The sequence below is a fragment of the Papaver somniferum genome, unplaced genomic scaffold (assembly GCF_003573695.1).
Source record: "Papaver somniferum cultivar HN1 unplaced genomic scaffold, ASM357369v1 unplaced-scaffold_123, whole genome shotgun sequence".
NCBI classification, from domain to species: domain Eukaryota; kingdom Viridiplantae; phylum Streptophyta; class Magnoliopsida; order Ranunculales; family Papaveraceae; genus Papaver; species Papaver somniferum.
The window spans coordinates 1399734-1426950 of NW_020621381.1; the positions used below are offsets into that span (position 1 = coordinate 1399734).

General features: G+C 40.7%; 1 long non-coding RNA gene across 1 annotated transcript; it reads left to right on the forward strand.

Annotated features, from left to right (window-relative positions):
* Nucleotides 1-789: 789 nt before the first annotated feature.
* On the forward strand, nucleotides 790-5738 carry LOC113330993. Its single transcript, XR_003350626.1, has 2 exons — nucleotides 790-1069; nucleotides 5338-5738. It is a non-coding gene; the product is annotated as an uncharacterized LOC113330993 (long non-coding RNA).
* The last annotated feature ends 21479 nt before the right edge of the window (nucleotides 5739-27217 follow it).

The window sequence follows — 27217 nt, forward strand, 5'->3', positions numbered from 1 at the left end:
TCACATTTGCTTCTTGTTTTACCATGTGGTGTCAATTATGACGCTTCGCCGACTACGGCATTCTATTGCTGACCTACTAGACTCAATTCGACGGGTTACTGAGCCTGTTTGGATTCTAGCTCTTTCGTATTTCATAGCATATCTTGAGATTGTAGCCATCGCCAGTGTACGTGGTTGCTTAAGTATCCTTTTACCGTTGTTACTTTGTTTCTTGTGAATATTAGTATTTTGTTAATGTAGCTTTGCAATGCCTTCGTTGTCTCCAGCTAACTAATTTTAGTGTTTCTTTTTCAAAATATGTGCAGTTCCTGTACTATGAGTTTTTCGACCGGGCGTCAATGTACAAAGTAGGATGCTTGTCTTACGCAATTTATTTCTTCGCAAGCTTTCCAATGTTTTTGAGGTAAAATGTGAATTCAAATTCTTACAATGCATTCAATTTCTAGCTTATTAGGAAAAAGTGGATTTTTTTTAACATATGGTACAGGTAAAGAACCGGTCCCGTCCCGTATCGAGTTAAATAGGTACAAGTCCAGTCCTGTCCTGTACTACACGGGTACAGGTACAAGGTACAGGTACCGGCCATAGGGAGGTACAGGTGCTGAGTTAGGCAAAAACCCGTACCGTCCCGTCCCATGTGCAGCCCTAGATTAAGGTGGTGGCTTACAGCCGGGAGGAATTTTGGAACTGGTGCCAAAATCACCCTGATGGACAGGCTTTATTGGCTGCCTTGGAAGAAGAAGATAGGTGCCTAAATAAAAATAAACCTTTAACCTTATCCACAGAGCCTGTCGATACAGAAAGAGAGGAACCTAGCAATAGAAAGAGAATGAGAGAAAACGAACCAGATGCTGCTGATTCTGATCTGCCCAACCTATCCCAAATCAATTCTAGTTTCCAATCTTCGGAATCAACCCCCATGATTACGATGGAAATGAATCACACAGATGTACTGAGATCTTCTTCTAATCAACTAGTCGAGGGTGATGTCGAGATGCGCGATGGAGTTTTGGATACACATGCTCTGGAAAATCTGAATCAGTGAATTCATGGGAGAACTGCAAACATGGTATTCTTCTTCAAACCTATTTTAATTTCAAAACCCAGTTTTTTCAATTTTGAGGTTATTGTAAATCTTAATTTGGTTTTTAGGGCTTTAATTTCCTTTTCTTTCACGTCTGTTTTGGGGTTAATCTCGATTGTGCCTAATCTTTAGAATAACATTAACAATCACATCTCTGTTGTAGTATTTGCTAGTATCCTGCATAGGGTTCCACCAAACAACAGGATAAAAAACTTATTTTTTGTTAATTTTATTACTTGTACTGTGTGCTTGATTTCTGTCTTTACTCCCGTCTTGAATTTTCATAGAGTAAGAAAAATTGAACACCTCATCTGCATTCCAGTTTATCACGATAGGATAAGTAAACATAGATTGGTACTAATCTCTAAGAATCATCTCCAACCCTTAAGAAGACACAATATTAATTTCAACACCCGTTGTAGCTTTCATAATTCTGTGTTTTCTTCCATTGTGAGTCAGCGGTTCTGCAACCTTTCTATCATCAGTGGTTCTATTGGTAAAATAAAGCTCCTTGTAGCTTGTTCTCATACCTTTGAGATGAGAATTCTATCGTGGAATTGCCAGGGCTTCGGCAACCCAACCACCAGAACTACTTTATTGAATGTTATTAGGGCCCAAAATGCAGGTGTGATATTCCTATGTGAGACTAAGAATGACCCCACTAAAATGGCTCAGTACATGAGAAGATTCTGCTACCCTAATAATTGGGTGTTTCCTTCCGCGGGTCTCTCAGGCGGTATAGCCCTGATGTGGAAGACTGGTTTCAGTTTAGAGATTGTTCAAAACACAGATAAAATGATAAATACCATCATCTCTGCCGATCCCTCTAAACCTGAATTCCTCTGCACTTTTCTTTATGGTTCCACATACCATGATGAAAAGTTGCAACAATGGGAATATATTAAAGAAATTGGCCAATGGGCTAACCTTCCATGGGTACTGATTGGTGATCTCAATATCACCATGGAAGCCCATGAAAGATCAACATTTTCAACATCAACTTTTTCTGAATTTCCAGTCATTAAAGATATTATAGATAATGCCGATTTAGCTGATATTGGATATGTGGGAGCTCAATACATATGGTCCAATAAACAAGATGGGGATAGTATCATTAAAGCAAGACTCGACAGAGCTCTTGTACATGGTCTTTGGTTCAATCATTATGAAAATTCAAAAGTTCTTCATATTGATGCCATAGGTTCTGACCATATACCAATTCTTTTGGTAACTAGCACCCAAAAAAATCAAGGTAAATGGCCTTATAGATACTTTAAATGCTGGTTCCGAGACCCTACATCTCATGAGATCATTAAAAATGCTTTTGATATAGATGTTAGGGGATCACCGGCTTTTCAGTTCATCAAAAAATTGAGAAATGTCAAATTTAGGCTTAATGACTGGAATAGGAATCACTTTGGGAATATAGACAATAGAGTGAATGAGCTGAATAATGAACTTCACTTTCTCAACTGCCAACCAATGACAAGTCAGACTAATGAAGCTATTAATAAATTGGAATCTGACTTAGAGCATTGGCAGAAGATGCAAGAATAATTTTATGCTCAAAAATCTAGAGAAGAGTTTATTCAAAGCTATGATAGAAACACCAGTTTCTACCATACTTCTGTTAACAGAAAGAAACATTATAATAATATCTCTTCTCTAAAACTTCCTGATGGTCAATGGGTTAGTGATAGGGATCAACTTGAAAATTTACTAGTAGACCACTTCAAAAATATTGGTACTACTACTAACCCTATTCGTAATAGGGAATTTCTTGATTGCATTGACCCTTGCATTACCGCTATGGACAATGATTCTCTGATGAGTCCTGTTACCATTCAAGAGGTGAGACACACTATCTGCCAAATGGCTCCTTGGTCAGCTCCCGGTCCCGATGGTTTTCCACCGGGATTTTACAAGCAAAACTTAGAGCTCATCATTAATGATGTTTGGCTAACAGGCAAGAACTTTTTCGACTCGGCCTATTTTAAAAGAAATGAATCATACATTCCTCACTCTTATCCCTAAAACTTCCGATTGTACTACTCCATCTGATTTTAGACCTATATCTCTCTGTAACACTTGTTACAAGATAATTTCTAAAATCATAGTTAATAGAATGAAACCATTGCTAGGCAAAATGATCTCTCCATTTCAAGCTGCATATGTCCCTAATAGGCATATCCAAGACAATGTAGTGATTGCCCATGAGCTGGTTCATTCTATGAAAAGGAAAAAAGATAGATGCGGGGTTATGGGGCTGAAACTGGATATGTCTAAAGCTTTTGATAGAGTCGAATGGTATTTCTTGATCGATGTTCTTAAAAAGTTTGGTTTTTCTAAAGACTGGTGTGATTTAATTTTCCAACGTATCAACACCACTAGCATTTCCATTATGCTTAATGGTTCTCCGTGCAAATCCTACAAACCCTCTAGGGGCCTGAGACAAGGGATCCGCTCCCACCTTATCTCTTTATCATTTGCATGGAGTCTTTCTCAAGGTACTTGCTTCATGCAGAGTCTTGCAGAATCATCAGTGGCATCAAAGTCACTAATGATGCCCCAAGCATATCTCACCTTCTTTTTGCTGACGATTGCTTAGTTTTCTGTAAAGCATCTCACACTGAAGCAAGTAACTTAATTACCATCATTAACGATTTTAGCCAATGCTCTGGTCAAATGATTAAATTTGATAAATCTGGATGTTTTTTAGCAAAAATGTCCATCCATATATCTGTGTTTCTTTAATCAGATTTTTGAACGTAAGAAAGGTTGAACTAAATGAGAAATATTTAGGAATTCCTCTCTTCATTGGCAGATCCAAAAATGATGCCTTTAACCACCTTGCTGACCAGTTTGATAAAAGAGTGGCCAAGTGGAAAGGCATACATCTTATTCAATCGGGTAGATCTGTTCTTGTCCAACATGTTCTCAATTCTTCCCCAATATATCATATGAATACTTTTTTAATTCCTGATGAAGTCATTCATAAGATGGAAAGTTCTCAACGAGACTTTTGGAGGGGCAAATATAGAGATGGGAGGTATATATCTTAAACATTGGGGCAACATCTGCTCTCACAAGCATACTGGTGGTCTGTCTAGGCTTCAAAAGTTTAAGACATTTCAACTCCGCCTCTCTTAGCTAAAACTGCTTGGAACCTTATCCATTCTGAAAATAGTCTGCATTATAGAATTCTGAAGTGCAAATACTTTAGACATTGTCATCCATTGCACCACCCAAAAGCAAAAGACTCTTCATGGGTCTGGAAATCTATTTGTCATGGTATAGAAATAGTTAAGGATAATTCTATATGGGATTTCAGAAATGGTCGTAGGATTAAGGCTTTTAGTGACAATTGGAATATGGAATTTTCTCACCCTATCTGTGTCTCTTACCCGAACCTGGACTACAATGTTGCTGATTTCTTCGATTCTGATGGAAAAAAATGGGACTCAAACCTAGTGCGTAGTTTCTTCACCGCAGAAAACTCCATCAAAATCCTGAATACTAGAATCCCAATATCTGGTGAATACAGACTCATTTGGCCTTTCACCAAAACGGGCATATTTACTGTTAAGTCGGCTTACAACGTCATTTCAGGTTATGTTAACAGGACACAACAAAGTCAGGGTTCTCAGAGTAATGTCTATTGGAACATCTGGAAAGTCCCGGTCCTCCCAAAAGTTCAACTTTTTTTTGGAAGTGCATAGAAGACATCCTACCAACTAAATCTAAGTTACATAGATATACTCAGAACCACGATATGCATTGTTGTTTATGTGATGGCACTAATCTTGAATCTACGGAGCACATGGTGTTGCATTGTCCTTACTCTAAAAATGTATGGTGTCTGGTCCCTAATGGTCACTTAGTACTTCAAGATGCAGACACTGATATATCCATACAAGACTGGATTCGTAAATGGCTAAACAACTGTAAAGATGCTAAAATCTTGAATATAATTTTTACTACAGCCTGGTCGATATGGAGGGACAGGTGCTATAAGCTCTTTCAAAGGAAAAATTGTTTTCCTAATTCTACTGCTAGATGTGCAATCAAGTTGTCTGTTGAAACAACCAATGTTTTACCTGTTCAGAATGATATTCACTCTATCAGGCCTATGTCTGAACCAGGTCCTGTCCAAGAATTTTATCCTAGTAGCTGTTATAAAATCTTCTGTGATGCATCTTTTATTGAAGGCGCTACTAATATTGGCATTGGCCTTGTTTTAACTGACTTTGCAGGAAACTACCAGGCCTGCAAGACAGTCTCTGGACTAGCAAAGAGTGCTGAAGAAGCGGAAAGTCTGGCCATTTTGGAAGCCGCTAACTGGGCAATCAACAAAGACATAGCGGAAGTTTGCATTTACAGTGATGCAATGTCACCTATTTCTTATATAATGAATAAAACTAACCAGACTAGCTGGTTAAGCAGGTCTATTTTAGATGATTGTCTTCATTTGTCAAACAATTTCAGTTTTTTCAGAGTCCAGCATTTTAAAAGAACTTTATCTTGTTTACCAATGGCTGATAAAGCAACCAAGTTTGAGTCTGATGGGGAATGGACAGCCATTATTCCCACTTTCCTTCAAACTGTGTAAGCTTGTTATCCTTCTATAATATATCTTTTTTTCTATCAAAAAAAAGAATAACAAACAAGCGAACCAAAATTAAAACAAGGTTTGCACAGAAAATCGGATGTAGACAGTAAAAGAATGCATATGGGATGAGGTAGAATACACATACATCATTTCTATGATTTAATAAAAAAAAAATAGCCAGAACATAATATAAGAAAATTGAAAAAATGGGGGTATAACAACCATACCTACCACGCCCAGACGGACAAACTATTCATACCATATTTGTTCGGAAATCTGTATGGACAAACTCCAATATAATTGTGAGAGCACCAACTTAAAAACGACCTCAATCAAGATATATATCAAAGAGCTTAATCTCACGTTCTCAATAAATCTGCAATCGAACAAATAGAAATCTGTGAGCCTGATTGATATGAGAAATAACTTAGACGGTACCAAAGACCGAAGCCCAAGTGCCAATCAATTCCTATCCAACAATCAAGGTCGGATTTATCAATTGATTGAACTACGCACAACCTGTGATATTTCAATTATATAAACAAATATAATGCGGAAAAGAAATAACACAAACACCGGAAATTTTGTTAACGAGGAAACTGCAAATGCAGAAAAACCCAGGGACCTAGTCTAGATTGAACACCACACTGTATTAAGACGCTACAAACACTATCCTAATACAAGTTAATAACTTCGTACTGGAATGTAGTTGAGCCCTAACGAAGTCTCACACCGATTAAGGTACAGTCGCATTCCTTACACCTCTAGAACCACGCCGGATTCTGCGCACTTGATTCCCTTAGCTGATCTCACTCAAAACTAAGAATTGCTACGACCCAAAGTCGAAGACTTATAAACAAACATGTGTCACACAAACATGTCTATTCTGATAGATAAATCTGTCTCCAACAGAAATACCTATGAAATTTTGTTCTGTCTTATGATAAATCAAGGTGAACATGAACCAATTGATAATCCGGTCTTATACTCTCGAAGAGCAGCCTAGAAATATCAATCACCTCAAAATAACTTAACTATATACTAGTAGAAGAAGTTATTGTGGAATCACAAAGTTTAAAACGAAGAACTTTGTGACTACTTTTTATATCTTATTGTTGATGGTGGTTTTTAGCTTAGGGTTAAAATCGTAAAACCTTGCATCTGACGTCACTCTGCAAGGAAACGGTGCCGTGAGTGCTAACCTCTCCACCAACATATTCATTGAGCCATTCAATATATTTACATGAAATTCATCCAGACTGGCGAATGTAGCAACCATCCCGAACGCTCTGTAAATTTCGTCACCTCGCCAATACAAGACTCACTGAGTACTTTCCTGTGCTATGTTCCCCGACAGAACCCTTAATATTGGTATGCCATGACGGATTTGTGTTCACTCGCAGTGGAGTAACGTGAACCTCCAAGTACCAAAGTTAAGGCCATCGCACGAAATACTCAGACGGAAAGCACACTGCATTCTATAGATAAGGATTTTTGTGGCAGCATACAAAATCCATCCAATTATTGTGATAACTCACAAAAAACCCATAAACCCGACTAATTTGCAAAATTAGGGTTTCGCTCCCCGCGCAGTACACTAGACCCCGTTGGTCGAAAAACTATGCTTAGCCAAACTAGGCGATTAAATCCGCCGCAGCGCACTGGAAGCGTGGCCACGCCCTAGCTTGCCGGACCCACTTCCCATCAACCAATCAGGTCGCTTTAAATCCGCCACACTCACACAGAAGTATAGCCGTGCCCATGCCTGGCCGACCCTCTTACGTTAACCAATCAGGTTACTTTAAACTCGCCACAGTGTTGAAAAGAAGGAAATCGCGCCGGATGGCTGCAAAGCCAATTGGCTTCCCAAAAACGCACCAGCATGCCAAACATGCCAAACACAAATGCCAGATGCACATGCCAAACACGCCAAACATGGACATTCACCGCATGCGACGTGCCATATAGGCTAATTACGTTTTCGACAAGCCAAACCCTAATTTAGGCAAGATTTCCACACCAACGTGCCAAATTTTCATTGGCTATGGCTACGCGCACAACCGTGCTAAAAGCATGCACGAGCCATGCCAGCCTGCCGCAATACCGCTAGCGCAAGTTAAAGGCGCCACTGCCAATTAAAGGTAGCCATGATCGACGACTACCTTTACTCATGAGATGCAATCTCAGCCATCCAAGTTCGCCACCAAACTAACAGGCTTGTGGAAAATTTTGAGCGACCATGCCGCCAAACCCTAAACATTGGCCACGGCGCCTAATTTCGGCCACAGTACCAAACCCTAACCTTGGCCACGGTGCCAAGCCCTAACTTTGGCCATGCCGCAAAGCCTTAACTTTAGTCATGGAACCAAATCTTAACCTTGGCTATGCTATAACACTACAGACGTGGCCATGCCACTGACATGCTGCTATGCCACCATGACACAGCTACTAGCATGTCGCTATGCCACGGCTACTGGCATGCCACCATGCCACAACTACTAGCATGTTGCTATGCCACGACCACTAGAATGCCAACATGTCACAACCACTAGCATGCCACCATGCCACAACTACTAGCATGCCTCCATGGCACGGCTACTAGCACACCGCCATGCCACGGCTACTGGCACACCGCTATGCCACGGTTACTGGCACGCCTCCATGCCACGGCTACTAGCACGACTACTAGCATGCTGCCATACCACGACTACTAGCATGGTGCCACGCCACGGCTACTAGCACGCCTTCATGCCACGGCTACACCATTGGCATGCTGCTATGCCACGGCTATGCCACTGGCATACCACTAGCATTCCGCTATGCCAATGACGCCACTCCTCTATACAACAAGATGCGGCCATAATCAATGGCCATCCTTTCTCATTAGATGCAATCTCAGTCATTCAAGTTCGCCACCGAACTTACAAACTTGTGGCAAGTTTCAGGCCACCAGCTGCCTAAATATAGTGGCCATGGCTATGCCAGACGCTACTTTCACTAACGTTCCACTGACATGCACAAGCCATGCCAGCCACGCCACATTTCCACTGCGCCACTATCAGGCACCAATACAAGGTAGCCATAATCAACGGCTACCCTCCTTCATGACATGCGATCTCAGCCACCGAACTGAAAAACTTGTGGCAAGTTTTAGGCGACTAGCCAAAACGACCCAAATATCCTTACATGCTATTTTCCTACGGTAAGTCCCTTGCCTTTGACTTACCACACGTAGCAAAGTGATACATGTTTTCCACGAAAACACTCGAGACATCAAACATGTCACAAACTGGGGGATGCTCATCAGGATATTGGTCTGGCGGTTTACAGCGTGCGGCGTGCAATGCGCCCGTTACAAGAAAGTGTCATGAAGTGGGACAATTAGTGGTGATAACAGTAACGGTGTAAATAATTCATTTCCTTCATCATGGAAGCGTAGTGTCTGACAGTTACACGAATTCACTTCCTTCATCATGGAAGCATAACATCTGACAATTATACGTTACCCTATTCTTCACCACTCAATCGTTCCCACTTCCTATGAGACCATGGTACATTTCAATATGGCTTGTATAAATAGGATTCACCTATTTTCACCAAACAACAAATTTTTGGTCGGCAACAACACAATATCTAGAAATCACCTGGTAGCTTTCCATTCTGCTAGCCAGTTCTACTTTCAGATACAAGTCATAAACAACCACACCTTCATAATCAACTATTCTTGTCTCAACACTTTCTTCGCTTCCCTCCCTAAGACCAACCCTTCTCCTTCGCTTTATGACCGAAGCAAGTCTGGAACGACCATTTCTTGGTTTAGGCCAGATTTGTACAGATTGATCTCTCGAATCAAAAGTACTGTGTAGTACATTGTTTAGGGTCTAGAATCGTTTCTTACCCACACACACGAAGTTACCAAAACCGGCAGAAACAGTTTTCACCCAAAATCAATTGGTGATCACAGTGAGAGATTAATCTCTCGGTTACAATATTAATTTACAATTCCCAATTTCATTTTTTTCAAACCCGATCTCAAGATGGTAGAACTCAGGTCCGGATCAGAAACAAACCCTGAAAACGCCAGTGTTGAAATCATCTTCGGTGTTAGCATTCCTTCCAGTGGAATTAACACGCCAACTGCCAACACCAACGGCGCGGAAAATGTTCCTTCACGTGTTACACCTCCGATCACCAGAGCCAGAGCCGTTGCTGCCACCCCCAACGTTTCTTCAAGTGTGACAGCTCCAACCGTCACCAGAGTCGCTTCTACTCCACCATCAGGAAGAGAGACTGGAAGAGCCAGAAGAAGCCGATCTTTTCTTACCATTGTTGATTTGATGGAAAGACAAAAGTTTCTCGTAAGGATGAGACAGACATGGCTACAACTCAGAAAGAGATACCTATTTTCCTCAAGACACTAACGGAGCGGCTACCACAAGAATAACATCAACCCCAGATGGACCTGTCAAAAAATACTTTTAACATCCGGCGCAGACACTTCAGCAGGACGCAAGGCTCGTGTTGCTCTTGAATGCCCAGTAGAAAGGAATCAACAATCCAATTTCATCACACGTGAAGATCAGGAATGACTTCTCCAAAATCGAGGCAAAGAAAATCAGCAACCCTCATGAGTTCAAAGAGATCCTCTTCCGGTCTGCATGATTTCTGGGGACTTCACCCATAAAATTGTGCAGTCTATGATGAAACATTTATGTGAGATTATGTATTGTCTCCAAGGCGCATCGCCAAGGCATATTTGCATCACTCAACCGCACTGCATCAGGAAAGCAGTTGTTTCCAGCCAAAGAAACCATTCCCAAACCCCAACCTCTCCTGGAAAGCACGATTGATAGATGGAACTAGGGACTCCCAACTACTGTTCACTTGAAGGATGTCGAGTTTGACAGCATGCTGATTGACGCGGCCTCCGACTTCAACATTGTAACCGTCAAGGCTCTGAGAGTAGCTAGGGAAAATCAAACAGAATAAACGTATTCTTTCCCATGAGGAGAAAAACACGACTTGCCGACCAACACTATTTTTGCCGTCTTCCCATATGCCATATCGTATCAAGTCGTTTTTCGAGGTAAAGGGTTAATAGCGCCCTCACTGGAGTTCTCCAGCAGCCACTTCGACGTTCCCCTCCACGAGCCGCTTCAACGTTCTCTTCAGAAGTCGCTCCGCTTCAATGTTCGTTCCAGCAGCCGCTCCGCTTCAGCTTTCTCTCCATAAGCTGCTCCAGGATCCGAAGCCGAAGCTTCAGCGTTTTTCTCCATAAGCTTCAACGTCCTCTCCAAGAGTCGAAGACGCTTCAGCGCCTCTTTCCTTCCAAGAGTCGTGTCGTAGCCGCCACAATCCTCCTTGTCAAGGATCATGATCACAGCCATCCAAGGTTCGTAGTTGTGGCCACATTTTGATCCATCTCGCCAAACCCCGTGGTCATGGACAGTTTACTCGCTTATACATCCAGCCAATCCCTTTGCTTCCATGGACGCCCATGAAATTCCAGCCAACCTATTTTGGTTCCCACGACGATGTAGTCCCTTCTGATCACATCTGCTGCCAAGAACTGTTGCTGCTCGTTTGTCGATACCAGCCATAGCTGTACCATAGCAACAACCACTACAGATATGGAAACATGTAAACCACACTTGGGGACTGAGGCTCTCCACGGGATCCCTTCACTGCCAAAGCTCAGAAGACATGGTCAACCAAAAGTCATGTCCACGACAAGGTCATCCACCCTTCAAAGGTGTAACATAAGAATATCACCACCTCTCTGTCTAGAAAGGCTCATGCAACACTTTACGAGGCCGCGGCGGATCTTAAGCCTACTCAGATAAAACAACTTCAGTAACTAAAGAGAGGTGTGACTGGGGACTACTCATCACGGTCCATACCCGACAACAATCAAGCATTCATGAGATAACTCCAGGGACGCGGCTGAAACATTTTTCTTGAAGATACAGAGGGAGCCACAATTAACGACATAAATCTCTCACTTCTACCTCATCATTATCCAGAATGTTTCGTCCATGTGATATTCCAAGCATCCCAGCATCACATCCAGGGGAGTATGATAAGATTATCAAATCCCATAGGCGTGGATTCAAGGCGATGCAATTAAATTAGGCTATAATTGGGGACTGAAGCCTTCTTCATGTTTAGAATCTTAAACGCAGTCACCACCTTACCAGTGAATGCAGCAGAAACACATCTTCCACGAGAAAATAGGTTCATGATAATTATACATGGGGAATACCAGAATGGGGTGCCCTCACTGCCCTCAACCAGGTTATTTCCGATTTCAACATCGTCATTGTCGAAGTTTTACGTGCCACAAGAATGTCTCAACATGAAGTCTTACACGTACATCAAAAACCCCAAGAGCACGCCACAGAGATACATTCACATATCCAGCCATGCCATCGGATCTAACAGAAGTATAACCGGGAACTGCTCACCGCATCCCATTCCATACAATAATCCAAGATTTTGAAGATTGTTCAAAGGATGTTGCTTGGAATGAAGTCCTGGTAGCAGCACATCGGCGACGGAGCGCCTCTCAACTCATATATTTCGCACCCAATGCTTCCAGAAGATTTTGACCAACAACGAAACCACAATCGCCAAGATTAGCCCTGACATTATTCCATCCATCCATCCCAAGAGTGCAATGGAGTTTGGTAAATTTTGAAATCTACTGGGGAGGTCAGATACTCGTTCTTCTGGAGTCAGAACCTTATTACACATTCTGGAGAAGATCGATGGTACTTTTGGGTGGATTCTGCGAGAGCACCTACCTTGAATTCTCCTGGCTCGCCTTGTTGATGATTATAACTATTGGAGATTACTTTGCTACCATTAATTCTCGCTCTACCACCGCTAACAAATGACGAAGAGGAGCCAGATACTACAGATGAAAGCATGGAGTCGGACGAACAAAAAAAAGAAGAGGTTCGATACCCCTTTTCATATGAACGCGGTTTCTAGAGTTTGAACAGAATAAGGATTCCTTATTGCTCCATGAACGAGAATAGATGACTGGGCGCACCACACTCATGCTTCATAGACGAATAAGTAGTGTGCCAATATCTCCGCTCCATGACCGAACCATCAACGCACCAGCACGAGGAACACCAGTCTCTCAACCTGCAACTCTCCATGGCTCCAGCACTCCGCAGTCAAGTCAACTCTCCATGGCTCCAGCACTCCGTGGTCAAGCCAACTCTACATGGATCCATCACTCCGTGGTCAACCTGCAACTCTCCATGGCTCCAGTACTCCGCAGTCAAGTAAACTCTCCATGGTTCCATCACTCCGTGGTCAAACCAACTCTCCATGGCTCCGGCACTCCGTGGTCAAGCCAACTCTCCATGGCTCCAGCACTCCGTGGTCAATCCAACTCTCCATGGCTCCATCACTCTGTGGTTAAGTTAACGCCAACTCTCCAGCATTCCGTGATCCAGCCAGCAAGCCTTCCAAGTGCCATTTTCACAATTCCACAAACTAAAGCCAGTTTTCCACCATCCCGCGGACTGAAGCCAGTTTCCACCATCCCGCGGACTGAAGCCACTTTCCACCATTCCGCGGACTGAAGCCAGTTTCCACGATTTCGCGGACTGAAGCCAGTTTCCACGATTTCGCGGGTTGAAGCCAGTTTTCACCATTCCGCGGACTGAAGCCAGTTTACACCAATACTGAAGAACAAGCAAAAGAATAAATACGTGCCTGAAATATGCTCACTTAATTTGCTTCTACTGCTTTTCCGCTAACACCAAGACGTGGAAACAAAACCAGTAATACGAGATGAAGAAGATAGGTAGTTCCTTTTTTATATGCACAACCCTTTTGAAGTTCGAGTAGAGGAAGGTTTCTCGTTTAGGCTACACACAGAAAAAAGCAATCGGGCCCGCGCTGACACCATGGCGCCAGCAGGCCGCGGCCAAGCTAGGGCCCACAGTCCACGCCTAAGCCGGGGGTAATAGTCCGCATCCCAGCTAGCACCACGACCGGCGCCAACAGGCCACTCCCAGCGCCAACAGTCCGCGTCCTAGCCAGCAGCCATCTCTGCCATTCCGCGTCCTAGACAGCAGCGCCATGGGCCATTCTTTATTCAGCCAAACAACGCCCTCCACCTCTCCGTAGCCAGAAACGCCATTGATCGTTCCCTGGATAGACAAAATAGCGCCATAGCCGCTTGCTCCTGGACAGCCAAAAACAACGCCATTGACCTAGCCAGCTTAAGCGGTACCATCTTAGCCGTTCAAAGCAGCACCATCTTCACAGCCAAAGCAGCGTCATCTTAGACGTTCAAAGAAGCGCCATCTTCCCGCTCCATAACCAGCCAAAGCAGCACCGTTCACCTTTCCGTAGCAGCAGCAGCTCCATATACCTTTCATATCCAGCCAGCGCCCGTTCCACGAACCAAGTTGCAGTGCCATCTCTGCAAATCAGTAGTCAAAATTTCAGCGCTGACGCCAACACCCTATGGCCAAGTTGTAATTTCGTAGAGCCGCCAACACAAGGATCACGGATTCCTCATGCCTTCCACCAAAGGTTAGTTGAATTTCCTTGGCAATCTCTTCACGTATTTCTCTTTCGATTTTACTCTTGTCTGTCACCATCTCATACTTACCCCGCAACAATGGCACTGTTACGTTCTAAGCAGGGGACTTAATGTTGATGGCGGTTTTTAGCTTAGGGTTAAAATCGTAAAACCTTGCTTCTGACGTCACTCTGCAAGGAAACGGTGCCGTGAGTGCTAACCTCTCCACCAGCATATTCATTGAGCCATTCAATATATTTACATGATATTCATCCAGACTGGCGAATGTAGCAACCATCCCGAACACTTTGTAAATTTCGGCACCTCGCCAACACAAGACTCACTGAGTACTTTGTTGTGTTATGTTCCCCGGCAGAACCCTTAATATCAGTATGTCATGACGGATTTGTGTTCACTCGCAGCGGAGTAGCATGAACCTCCAAGTACCAAAGTTAAGGCCATCGCACGAAATACTCAGACGGAAAGCACACTGCATTCTGTAGATAAGGATTTTTGTGGCAGCATACAAAATCCAACCAATTATTGTGATCACTCACAAAAAACTCATAAACTCGACTAATTTTCAAAATTAGGGTTTCGCTCCCCGCGCAGTACACTAGACCCTGTTGGTCGAAAAACTATGCTTAGCCAAACTAGGCGATTAAATCCGTCGCAACGCACTAGAAGCGTGGCCTTGACGGACGCACTTCCCATCGACCAATCATGTCGTTTTAAATCCGCCACACTCATACAGAAGTGTAGCCACGCCCATGCCTGGGAGACCCTCTTACATTAACCAATCAGGTTACTTTAAACTCGCCACAGTGTTGAAAAAAAGGAAATCGCGCCGGATGGCCGCAAAGCCAATTGGCTTCAAAAAACGCACGAGCATGCCAAGCAGCATGCCAAACATGCCAAATGCACATACCAGGCACACATGCCAGATGCACATGCCAAACGCGCCAAACATGGCCACTCATCCCACGCGACGTGCCATATAGGCTAAATAGGGTTTCGACAAGACAAACCCTAATTTAGGCAAAATTTCCACACCAACGTGCCAAAATTTCAGTGGCTATGGCTACGCGCGCAACCATGCTAAAGGCATGCACGAGCCATGCCAGCCATGCCGCAATACCGCTAGCGCCAGTTAAAGGCGCCACTGCCAATTAAAAGTAGCCATGATCGAAGGCTACCTTTCCTCATGAGATGCAATCTCAGCCATCCAAGTTCTCCACCAAACTAACCGGATTGTGGAAACTTTTGAGCGACCATGCCGCCAAACCCTAAACTTTGTCCACGACATCAAATCCCAGTTTGGCCACGGAGCTTAATTTCGGCCACAATGCCAAACCCTAACCTAGTCCACGACGCTAAGCCCTAACCTTGGCCATGCCGCCAGGCCTTAACTTTAGTCACGGAGCCAAATATTAACCTTGGCTATGCTATAACACTACAGACGTGGCTATGCCACAGCCACTGGCATGCCACAACTACTAGCATGTCGCTATGCCACAGCCACTGGCATGGCACCATGCCACAGATACTAGCATGCCACCATGCCACAACTACTAGCATGCCGCTATGCCACGGCCACTGACATGCTGCCATGCCACAACCACCACCATGCCATGGCTACTAGCATGCCTCCATGCCACAGCTACTAGCACACCGCTATTCCACGGCTACTGGCACACTGTTATGCCACGGATACTAGCATGCCGCCATGCCACGGATACTAGCATGCCTCTATGCCACGGCTAATGGCACACCGCTATGCCACGGCTACTGGAACACTGCCATGCCACGGCTACTAGCACGCTGCTATGTCACGGCTACTAGCACACCGGTATGCCACGGCTACTGGCACACTGCTATGCCACGGCTACTAGCATGCCTCCATGCCACAACTACTAGCACGCCGCCACACCACAGCTACTAGCACGGCGCCATGCCACGGCTGCGCCACTGGCATACCACTAGCATGCCGTTATGCCAATGGCGCCACTCCGCTATACAACAAGATGAGGACATAATCAATGGCCATCCTTATTCATGAGATGCAATCTCAGCCATTCAAGTTCGCCACCAAGATGACAGACTTGTGGCAAGTTTCAGGCGACCACCTGCCTAAATCTAGTGGCCATGGCTACGTCAGGCGCCACTTGCACTAACGTGCCACTGGCATGCACGAGCCATGCCATCCATGCCACATTGCCACTGCGCAATTACCAGGCGCCAATAAAAGGTAGCCGTAATCAACGGCTACCCTCCTTCATGAGATGTGATCTCAGCCATCGAAGTTCGCCACCGAAATGACAAACTTGTGGCAAGTTTTAGACGACTAGACAAAACGAGCCCAATAGCCTTACATGCTATTTTCCTACGGTACGTCCCTTGACTTTGACTTACCGCACGTAGCAAAGTGCTACATATTTTTCACGAAAACACTCGAGACATCAAACAGGTCACAAACTGGGGGATGCTCATCAGGGTATTGGTCTGGCGATTTACAGCGTGCGGCGTGCAATGCGCCTGTTACAAGAAAGTGTCATGAAGTGGGACAATTAGTGGTGATAAAAGTAACAGTGTAAACACTTCATTTCCTTCATCATGGAAGCGTAATGTCTGACAATTACACGAATTCACTTCCTTCATCATGGAAGCATAACGTCTGACAGTTATACGTTACCCTATTCTTCACCACTCAATCGTTTCCACTTCCTATGAGACCAAGGTACGTTTCAATATGGCTTGTATAAATAGGCTTCACCTATTTTCACCAAACAACAAGTTTTTGGTCGGCAACAACATAATATCTAGAAATCACCTGGTAGCTTTCCATTCTGCTAGCCAGTTCTACTTTCAGATACAAGTCATAAACAACCACACCTTCAGAAACAACTATTATGGTTTCAACACTTTCTTCGCTTCCCTCCCTAAGATCAACCCTTCTCCTTCACTTTGTGACCGAAGCAAGTCTAGAACGACCATTTCTTGGTTTAGGCCAAATTTGTACAGATTGATCTCTCGAATCAAAAGTACTCCCGTGCAGTATATTGTTTAGGGTATAGACTCGTTTCTCATCCACACACACGAATTTACCAAAACCGACAGGAACAGTTTTCACCCACAAACACTTACCTATTGGAGATAAATCTCGAGCAAATCTTATAGAAGATGGTACTCAACATGATAGAAAAAGTAAGGTCAGAATAAGCAACTAAAGAGAAAATAGTTGGATCTGGCTTCACCAATTCCAAATGAAGTCTTTAAGTCGTTAACCTAATAGGGTTTTGGAAAAACCTAGGTTAAAGGAGAATCGACTCTAGTTTGCAACTAGGACACATGAAAATGACGGGATTAGGTTTTCCAGTTGCTAGAGTTCTCCATTATATAGTGTTTCAAATCAGGGTTTGCTTATAGTCAAAGTTAAGATAGCTTAGTAACAAAGCACTCAATATTCACCGTTAGATGAACTCATGATTTAAGATTCAAGCTGAGTCTGTTTTAAAATAAAACAATCAATATCTACCGTTATATGGTCTTAGCTTGTTACACGCAAATGAAATATACCTTCATTTAGATATGGGTAACCGTACCTAAACGTGTATATTGAGTTGGCTCAATAGCAGTTAACTGAAGTTAGCCATATGAACACTTTTTTCTTAACCATGTTCATCTAACACTTCTAGATCAAATATGATGATCAATCAATCATAAAATATAATTAAATGAATCTAATTTTGTTTCAAATAGAGTTGTTCAATTGTTCACTATCTCATGGAAATATATGAACCAATTGAAACAAATTCGGATTGATTCGTAATTGTACAAAGTACTTAATCAAGAATCAATTCATGAACATTAAGTCACGGTTTGCAAAGATTGCATTCCTTAATTCATAAATGTTTATTTCATGAGTTTAAGAATCATACTTAACCAGTTTTAGAACTTAAACCATTGTGTTCGCAAACCAGGTATGCAAACGACAGCTCCAGACCTTGGCTCTATCTAGCCGTTCGCAAACCAGGTATGAAAACAACTGTCGCGGACCCAACTCAGGTAGAACCGTTCGCATACTAGGTACGCAAACAAGTTTCCCGGACCTGAATCATAACAATACAGTTCACATACTAGGTATGCATACCGTGTTGTATCCAGACATGGTTAATTTTTCTAAACTCCCATTTCAATCATTGAAACATCCTTAGAAGATAACAATAGCTGTCTCACACAAACTATTAGCTTCAAGTAATTTTCAATTGATCAAATGATCAATACGAAACTTTCCAAGTCGACATCAAATGATTGTCTCACACAAATCATATAAGATGTTTCAAGGAAATTTTCACATGGTCATATTTTGACTTAATATTTAGTTTCCAACAAATAAATTGTTTCCAACTAAACTCATCAAGAATAATGATGAAAAATATCTAAAGCAAAAATCTTCCAACGCATATTTCGAGAAATAGATAACCGAGATAAACTTAGCTCGAAATATCAAATGTGCATAATGTAAAAGTCTATATAGTTATACGACTTAGTCTCACTATAAGATAGAATAAAATAGACTTCTGAGTGATAGATAAGTTTTAGTTTCCACATACCTTTTATTGATGAAGTTTCTCCAAGCTCTCCTCAATAGATCTTCGTCTTCAATTGATGGACGCTGTGAAGTCTAAAGCTCAACTAAATATTATATCCTAATCCGAGACATAGCTATAAGTAGACTAGAAATCAAGACTATATTTTTGATCAACTAAACTTGATAAACAAGCTTGAGATATCAACGCTTACGAGTTCGACCGAGATGATAATTCTATGACCAAATCTAATCACTAGAGTGTTATATATATAGATTCGCATGTTATGTTTTCAATATAAAGCGACTTGAAAGATTTATTAGGAACGGAAACAAGTCAAGTCAGTATTACTAACCTCAAGTGGAAGGATGATGTCTTCGTTGTAGTCGTTACTTCTTCACATTCTTCGTGTCTTCGGAGTAATACTTGAAAGTCTCAATATTCCTAGAATTTCTAGTCTAACCTAAACGAAGTTGACTCTAGTAATTAATCAAGCGAATCTAGATGAGTTCTGATACTAAAATATAACAACATAACTTAACATACCAACGTTTGGTCTTGAAATTATACTTTAGTCTTCTAAATTTTGTTTCTTGACTTATTTTTATTTATTATTTGTCTTCTGGCAATAGAATATTTTATCGACCTGGATAATCACCTAGGTCGAGCTTCTCTTATGGTCTTCGATTTTGACCTTTGGATTTTAGATTCTCGAGTTGGATTCTTCCACTGAATTTGGTGGTTTTCCTACTCGATTTTTGACTTTTTTGGACCTCTGTTGGGCCTTTTGGCTTCTGACTTTGGCATGTTTTGTTTTCAGTCTGGTCTTATTCTTGACTCTGACTGTACTACATCAATCTGAATATTTTATTCTTGGTTTCAAGCTGTATTTTGGTATTTTTGACCGTGTTTTCAATCAATCCTTTTTGACTTCTGAATCATTCGAGTTATTATATATTGTTTCATCCTTTGGTTTATCAACCTGTTTGGAATTTTTACTTTTAGTCTTTCGGTCGACTTCTGGGTCTTTTTGACCTTGATTTTTCTTATCAACCCAATATGGGTTAGTCTTCCAGTCTAAGTTATTTGACATTATTTTACTCTTATTTTGTGGGTTCTATCTTAGACCTGTATTTTATCTATATCGAGCTTTTTTCTTTCTTCATCTTTCTGACTTCTTAGGTCTTAGATACTTTCATGTCATTTAGTAGTTCGACCATTTTACTTTGTGATGGCTTATTAGTCAGCTTTGCCAGTTTTGGCTACTTTGCAACCCTTTTATATTTTATTTCCGACAGGTCGTTCTTATTTTTGATCGCTTATCTTTTATTTATCTTATCGTCGTTGAGATAGTGAGTCTTATGAGTTACTAGCGATGTGGGCTTCACCATTATATCAGAGATAACCGGGTCTTATTTTCGAAGCTATCTGTCCACGATGTTATTTTGTGCTGTCCACATACTGGTCTAGAGATTAGTAATTGGTCTTAATGTTCAACATGCTCCCCACCATGATATATTCTTTTGCTCTCTTTTTGACGTTGCAGTGTATTTGGCTACCTTTAACCATACAACTACGACCCGATATTCTTAAATGACCAATATTTCGAGAATAAAGATTTTATAGCGTTTATAGTGAATGTTGGTACTTCACAAGATTTCCTAACTTTGTCAGTTCATGCTTTATGAGCATTTTACTATTGTAGCGAGTATTTAGTCACTTCACCTGATTTCCTGACTTTTCCAGTTCGTGCTTTATGAGCATTTTATTATTGTACCGAGTGTTTAATCACTTGATTTCCTGACTTTTTCAGTTCTTGTTTTATAAGCATTTTATTATTGTAAGGAGTGTTTAATCACTTCATTTGATTTCCTGGCTTTGTCAGTGCGTGCTTTGTAAGCATTTTATTATTATAGTGAGTGTTTAAACACTTTACTTGATTTCCTGAGTTTGTCGAGCTTTGTAAGCATTTTATAATTATAGTGAATGTTTAATCACTTCACGGGATTTATCTTTTTTTTTTACTGGTTTGAGCTTTAGATATAGATTAAGCTTGCGAAAGTAATATTTTCATTTCAAATAGTTGTAGTCAGTCACTACAGAGATAAGTTACTCCCCTCTTTTTATTTTCATACACTTTGACAGTTTAGTTTCAGTTCTAATGATAATACTCTTTGAGGTGGGATACGTTGTATGGGTACCCCAATTCTTATCTATTAACATATGTCATCTCTGACAAGATAGGCCGAGGATCTTATATATTGAATAACCTTTGGGGGGAAGAATTGAGGTACCCACACAATGTATCCCACCTCAAAAAGTATTATCATTAGAACTGAAACTAAACTGTCAAAGTGCAGGAAAATAAAAAGAGGAGAAAAAAATAGCTCTGTAATGACTGACTACGACTATTTGAAATGAAAATATTACTTTCGCAAGCTTAATCTATGTCTATAAACCGAACCAGCAAAATAAGATAAATCTGGTGAAGTAATTAAACACTCACTATAGTTATAAAATGCTTACAAAGCTCGAACTGACAAAGTCGGAAAATCAAGTGAAGTGATTAAACACTCACTTTAATAATAATAGGCTTATAAAACACGAACCAACAAAGTCAGGAAATCAAGTGAAGTGATTAAGCACTCACTACAATAATAAAATGCTTATAAAGCACGAATAGACAAAGTCAGGAAATCAAGCGAAGTGAATAAACACTCACTACAATAATAAAATGATTATAAAGCACGAATGGGCAAAGTCAGGAAATCGGGTAAAGTGATTAAACACTCGCTACAATAATAATATGCTCATAAAGAACGAACTAACAAAGTCAGGAAATAAGGTGAAGTGATTAAAAACTCGCTACAATAATAAAATACTCATAAAGCACGAACTGACAAAGTCAGGAAATCTGATGAAGTACCAACACTCACCATAAACGATCTCAAATATTGTCTTCACTTCTTACTCCAAAAATCACGTCTTCCATGTGTCATTATATTGTGTGTAGTGTCTCATCCTCTATTAAATCTTTATCTTCAAACCGTGCTCGACGTGAGGAATTATTACTCGATCTTGACGTGAGCTCCTTCTTAGCTCCGAGCTCCAGGATGCTCCAGCTGTCAGTTGCTAATAAATGCTATATTTTGTCATATATACCAGAGTCAACTAACGGTCAACCGTTAACTTCTGACTGTATAGGGGTTTGAATCAGTAAGTTGACTCGCCTGAACCGGATTCAGGTCGATTTCTGGTGATTCCCGGCCATATTTCAGGCTTAAATACAGTTCTTTCCCTGCATTATGCAATCACATTCATTCAATCCTAAGCATACATCTATTTCAGGCAGTTCAAACATTCATTTAGTTCTTGATCTCAAGCCACCAATGCCATTTCTTGAGTCTTGCATTGTAACAGCAACACAAACATCAGTTTCTTCATTATTGAATCTAACACAACTCATTCTCCAGTCGCATCTACCAGCTACCACTACAATTTCTTACTGCTCAATTCAGTGAATTAAAAAAATTTCATTATCTCCATCTCAACTTAAATCAGATTCACCAGTGCATCAATCAGTAGCAGCAACAATTCTCAATCTATTGACAACCCATTCTACAACAATCTCATCAATTCGTTTTTCGTCTTCCTTCATCCAGTGAAATCGATGGCAACAACTATTCTCCACTAATTTATTACAACCACCACCAATACTATCATAGCAACAACAGATCTTCCTTCTTCTTCTTTGAACATAACCATCAGAACCCATCAAACCCCTTCAGTTTGCTGCGAAATCTTTTCAGCTCTTCAGAGCATCCATAATGGACGAGCAAAATATGGAGCAAAACCATATATGGTAAAAAAAAACAATCATGGTGGAACTGAGTATAACCAAATATAGTCGGTTTTTCTAGGGTTCGGGACCATATTTAGTTTGAAATCCTGACCAAAACTATATTTGGTCGAGCAGAGATTAAGAGAGAGTCTGATAACAGGCACTTGAAAATGTGGTGGGTGGTGGGGGGGGGGGGGGGGGTGGGGGGGTCAAAATACACCACAAACTTTTTCTTAGGCAACCTGTATAGACAAACTTAAATACAATTCCGAGAGTTCAACTTAATGAATCTCAATCAAGGAATAATATTTAGAGTTATATCTCTTTCTCGCACAATCAAAAAGTTTACATAGACTAGTCCGTGAACCTGATTTTCGTGTGAGAGTTCTTGTACGATTCCAAAGATCAATATCCAAGAATCAATCAAGTTGTATCCAACAAACAAAGATGGATGTATCTACTTTGATTGATTTACGTACAACCTGTGATATTTCAATTATAAAGATAAACAATATAATGCAGAAAAGAAATAACGCAGACACTATAAATTTTGTTAACGACGAAATCGCAAAAGCAGAAAAACCCCGGGACTGATGTGATTTGTAGATAGTGGTAAAAGTGGTTCGATTCTCAGACTTGTGAAGGATATTAATTAGACTTAAATCCTAATATTAAAATAGAAAACTCACTAAAAATTATAGCAAACTCAATCAAAGATGATATCAATACTAAAAGAAACACTGAGGCTAAGATTCCACTATTTTCCAAGTTCAAAGTGATTAAACCAATACTTATATTTATGAAATTTTCTTATTTAATTTGATTCTAAAATATTGCAACAAGTAGATTCAAAAGTAATAATAGTAAATACCAAGTGTGAAGCATCAAAAGTCTTAAAACTGAGCATACTCCATCAAAATAGATCACAATCACTCAAATAAAAATCATTTTCAATAATATTTCAAGGCAAATAATCATATAATTATTGCAAATAAAAAGATAAAATAGAATATACCACTTTTTGTTGGAAAAATAGCTTCCTCTATCGCCTCAGCAATGGGGTTTAGCTCCTCATATTAATAATGATCTCAAAATATGTGTTTGTTGCTCAAAAGATGATTAAAAGAGTGAAGTAATAACATAGACTGTTTGCAACAGTATATTGGTGTTGAAAAACAGCTGTTACAATGGAACTGTTACAGAAAAACTGTTGCTTTGTCGCTGATTTAAGACTGCCCTAAAATAAGACTGCCCTGAACAGCTTAATGCCTTCAGCTGTTAAACATTGACACTTTTCTGTGACTGTCTACCGAGGGTCAATGTTCTTCAGCTGTTCTTCTTCTTCAACAGCAGCAGCAACAGAAACAGAGTTTGGTAAAGCTCTGATTTCTTCTTCTCTGGCTCTCCTTAGGTTCCCAAACTCTCGAAACCTCTTCTATATGACCCAAGACATCTATTTATATCAAAAATACCGATTAAATCTCTCCCAAATCTTCCAAAATATCTTTCCTTCTCTTCACGGCCAAGTTGCGACAATTTCTTGTTTTAGGATTTCTACGCATTTCTGAGCTTTACTTTTTATTCTAAACTCTTCCTTAGATAGATACAAATCTTTGGGAAGGTTTACATCGTTTTAATCTCTCTAAAATTCCCTAAAACCGGTCACACACGTGACTTTCCATATTTTCTTATTGTGAGAAAAATCCGTCGATTGAGCCCAATATAATCAATTTAAACACCCATATCAGATTCCTAGACCCATAAGGAGTCTATCCTATGAAAATCAGAGGTTTAATCGACCTCAAACTCCTCCAAATCACGATTGCCAAAACTGCTCTTTAACTACATTTTTTCCCACCAAAATCCTTTTTTTGAATGTTGAAGATGGTTTCCCCTTATCCAGAGTAAGGGTGCGATTAGCAACTGCCTGGAAATGGGATGCCCCTTAGTCATTAGGTTACCCCTTATCCAAAGTGAGAGCCCGAATAGCAAATGTCCTCCGGGTGCTTTCCGAAAACTTTTCGAGCCAATTTTTTCCAAAAATGTTTATTAGCCAAAAATACCTACAAATAAATAAAACACCATAATAAGTACAAAAATGAGCCCTAACAGTATATAGAATCGAGACAAATCGGACACAAAAATGTGTCTATCAACTCTTTTTTTTTCAACTCTTTTTTTTTCAACTCTTTTTTTTTCTACATTTTTTTTTCAAATCGGACACTTTATTGAATTTATTCCAGTTGGTCAGATGGTCTGGTCTCTTTTTTCTTTTTTCTTTTTTTTTTTGCATCTCAATCACTCTAATTCACCCTAGCATTGGTAACAACTTGAATCGTGAGCCTCACCTAATCACCTAGAGGAACATAGTTTAAAAACAAAAATAAATAAAAACATAAGTGAAAAGGACTCAACGAGATATGGTGAAACTATCATGTTATTTCTAACACCTGAGCTCTGTGCTTTTATGAATAGACTCTTTAGATGTTGCCATCTAGTCAGATTGGTTCCTCAACTCCTACAACCAAAATGCTTCCATCCACTTAGATTGGTTAGTGCCATCCTTAATAGGGATAAATTTCTAGGCTATGGAGTTTATCTCTTGCAACGAAAAGGTAACAAAACTGGACTACGACCCTGTGGTCATTCGTTCTACACGGAACCGCCTCAACCCACTTAGACACATAGTCTACAGCGACAAGTATGTAAAGATAACCAAACGAAATAGGAAATGGACCCGTAAATCAATTCCCCACACATCAAAGACCTCAATCACTAAAATAGGGTTCAAAGGCATCATATTTCTACGGGAAATGGTTCCTAACTTCTGGCAACGCTCACAAGAAACACAATGACTATGGGAATTTTTAAACAACGAAGGCCAGTAAAATCCACACTGCAAAATCTTAGCAGCAGTCTTCTTAGCACTAAAATGACCCCCACATGCATGTTCATGACAAAAGGAGATAATACTAGATTGGTCACTCTCAGATACACATCACCTAATAATCTGGTCCGGACAATACTTAAACAGATAAGGATCGTCCCCAAAGAAATGCTTAACCTCGGCTAAAAACCTAGAACGATCTTGCTTACCCCAATGTTGAGGGGTTCGACCAGTAACAAGATAATTCACTATATTTGCATACCAAGGTGATTGGGAAACAGAGAACAATTGTTCATCAGGAAAGCTATCCCTTATAGGAAGGGAATCACTAGGGGAACTAACAACTAGCCTAGACAAGTGATATGCTACTACATTTTCTGCACCCTTTTTGTCTCTAATGTCTGGGGAAAATTCCTGTAACAATAGGATCCATCTAATCAATCTAGGTTTGGTATCCTTCTTAGATAAAAGGTATTTCAAAGCAGCATGATCTGTATAGATTATGATCTTGGAACCTAATAGGTAAGACCTAAACTTATCCAAGGAAAACACGATGGCTAAAAGTTCCTTCTCGGTAGTTGTGTAGTTTATTTGGGCATCATTCAGAGTTTTTCTAGCATAATAAATCAAATGAAGTAATTTGTTTTCTCGTTGTCCTAAAACGACGCCTATAGCATAATCTGAAGAATCACACATAATCTCAAAGGGTAGGTTCCAGTTAGGTGCCTGGACTATCGGGGCAGTCGTGAGTAAAGTTTTAAGCTTCTCAAAAGCCTCTAAACAAGCATCATCAAAGACAAACTTAACATCTTTTGTAAGAAAATTGCAAAGAGGTCTAGAAATCAAGCTAAAATCCTTAATGAATCGATGGTAAAAACCTGCATGCCCTAGGAATGACCTAATATCTTTTACGTTTTTTGGGACCTGTAAAGTCTTAATAAGGTCAATTTTGGCTTTGTCTACCTCTATAACCTTTGAAGAGACGATGTGCCCTAATACAATTCCTGATTTAACCATGAAATGGCATTTTTCCCAATTAAGCACTAAATGTTTTTCCTTACACCTAGTCAACACTAATGTCAAATGATGCAAGCACTCATCGAAAGATGGACCAAACACTAAAAAATCATCCATAAAGACCTCTAAGAACCGTTCTACCATATCAGAAAATATGCTCATCATACAACGCTGAAAAGTTGCAGGGGCATTACATAGCCCGAAAGGCATGCGTCTATACGCAAAGGTACCAAAGGGACAGGTAAAGGTGGTTTTCTCTTGGTCTTCTGGGGCAATAACGATCTGATTATAACCGGAGTAGCCATCTAAGAAGCAATAGTGACTATGTCCAGCTAATCGCTCTAGCATTTGGTCGATAAAAGGAAGGGGAAAGTGATCCTTCCTTGTGACCTTGTTCAATTTCCTATAGTCAATACACACACGCCATCCCGTGGTCACTCGGGTTGGGATTAATTCATTATTATCATTCTGGACTACAGTGATACCTGATTTCTTGGGGCAAAATGAACAGGGCTGACCCACTTACTGTCTGAAATTGGGTAAATAATACCCGCATCTAATAACTTAAGCACCTCATTTCGAACTACCTCTTTCATGTTAGGGTTCAGTCGATGTTGCATATCCCTAGAAGGTTTGGAGTCT